At 36.6% G+C, this 1,730-nt stretch overlaps 1 protein-coding gene across 8 annotated transcripts in view; it reads right to left on the bottom strand.

The window, feature by feature from the left end:
• The window catches only part of LIMCH1 (LIM and calponin homology domains 1), a 314,049-nt gene that overhangs the window by 149,536 nt on the left and 162,783 nt on the right, over positions 1-1,730 (bottom strand). The window lies entirely within an intron of this gene.

The following is a 1,730-nucleotide window of genomic DNA, read 5'->3' as shown; positions in this document are numbered from 1 at the left end:
GCCAAAACACACAGCACCACTGTCGAGCATCAATCTGGTAATGTTTGAATCAAATATTCAGAGGTCAGAACTAGGGTCAGGTGTAGGAGGTGTAAAGAAGCCAGTTACTAAGCAAAGAAATTGCTTATATAATGAAACGATGGCCAACAATTGCAGAACTCTGCTATGGGGATGTTTACCATTTCACCTGCCATTAACACCCACAGGAATGCTTGAGGACTTGAATGCCTAAATCTACATGGGAATTTAATAGAAGCAAAATTCATAGCCATCTAAAAACCACAGTGCTCAACTTAAGCAGAAAGGTAGAGCTGGGCTGGGAGACGAGTTGGTTCAGAAACAATAATGTCTTCAGCAATAAACCATGTGTGAACAGAGAAATGGAAAAGCTATCCTGTGCTGCGAGTCTAGAGCCTACAAAAAAAGAAATATGCTGCTTTCACAAATGAGGAAATGTTACAAAACATAAATCAGAGGTGAGAAATTAAAAAGAAGGAAATGGAGCAGGGGAGCAGCTTTTTTTACTGAAAGTTATATAAATAAAATTGTCATATCACTTTACAATGTACCTCTATATTAACATTCAGTACATTGACTGGCTATGTATTTTTTTTCCTTGTCACGTTCATGAATAATATTGTACTATATAAACAATGTATTCAAACTAACATTTATCTGATGGAAAAAATCTTCACTTTAAATTAACAAGTAAAAATTCTTAAAAGCAAAATGATTTTGCTCCATCTTTCAGGCATCTTAGAACCACAAACAAAGAAATATACGAAACAGTTCAGTGCTAACAGCAAATCACAAAGAGCAGCAGATCAGCACTACCACTTGTAACAGGGTTTCTAGCAAATTCCTGAAGATTTCTTTGCCAAGATAAACTTCCTAAGAAAATAATCTAATAAAAAGACTCTGTGCAAGGGAACTGCTCTTTTTAACACAGTTTGTTATGGTTTTCTTCCTTTTGTTGTGTTAACTATGATCTCAGGTGACTTTTGTGGTGCTGTTTTTCTCATCTCTGAAGAACATAAATGCAAAAACATACTTAGTACATAAGACGGAAATTGGATCTCACAGTACACAGACTTTTCTTCATTAAGTGTTGAAACATTAGCCAAATCATTAACAAAAGTTCTGCCCCTCAACTTTGTCTTGGCTATTTCCTACTATTATATTTGACTCTTTCTTTTCACACAGGCTCTGAAGCAAATGTCTAATTCCTGTGGGGATAATGTGAGGAACTGAAGTAATACTATAAACTCTGTAAAACCCTGTCAAACAAAAGATAAGACAGAACTTTTTTCTCACAGAATGACATTATTCAGGGACAGGAAGGAAAATCAAGAAGTGATGTACAAGAAAAATAACCAGCCCATTCTAAACAATATACAGTGGTTACCACTGAAATATCAGCATTTACCAGTGCTGAGATGCTTTGATTTTCTTTAAATTTACTGAAAATGTGGTACGACAGGATGCAATGAAATGACTATTGATGCAAGCTGATTTTTTTAAACTGTCCAACATGAAAACTATAGCAAACAGACATAACAGTTTACTGTCTGAGCCCCCAAGACCTGGAACTAACTCCCTCCAGAGATAATGCAAGCACCTACTCTGGACACTTTCAAGAAACGTTTGGACGCTTATCTTCCTGCTCCTTGGGCAGGGGGCTGGACCCAATGGTCTTACGAGGTCTCTTCCAGCCCTAACATCTATGAAAA

The sequence above is a fragment of the Crocodylus siamensis genome, chromosome 2 (genome assembly GCF_052110815.1).
Source record: "Crocodylus siamensis isolate JL-2025a chromosome 2, ASM5211081v1, whole genome shotgun sequence".
Classification (NCBI taxonomy): Eukaryota; Metazoa; Chordata; order Crocodylia; family Crocodylidae; genus Crocodylus; species Crocodylus siamensis.
The sequence above is the reverse complement of the archived record's forward strand: the minus strand, read 5'-3'. Positions and strand labels throughout refer to the sequence as shown.